Source organism: Octopus bimaculoides, chromosome 12, assembly GCF_001194135.2.
Source record: "Octopus bimaculoides isolate UCB-OBI-ISO-001 chromosome 12, ASM119413v2, whole genome shotgun sequence".
In the NCBI taxonomy this organism is placed as follows: domain Eukaryota; kingdom Metazoa; phylum Mollusca; class Cephalopoda; order Octopoda; family Octopodidae; genus Octopus; species Octopus bimaculoides.
In genome coordinates this window covers 65297693-65297945 of record NC_068992.1, presented here as the reverse complement: position 1 = coordinate 65297945, position 253 = coordinate 65297693, and positions in this window count along the sequence as shown.

The following is a 253-nucleotide window of genomic DNA, read 5'->3' as shown; positions in this document are numbered from 1 at the left end:
AATAATATCTATTATGTTGGCGATTTTACGTGATATTAAACAGAGATGTATCATATTATTTACAGTTTATAAACTAGAGAGTTTAAGTCGATAAGAAAAAATTGTATTTCTGTAAATATTAACAGACAATAAACTGCTTCGAACGTTACATTAAACAGAAGAGGAAACACTGAAGAGTTCTCCTTTATTCACAACAACGCGTCCATATGTATAAGGTTACTGGAACGTGTAATAGTCTTGTTTAGTGAACTGC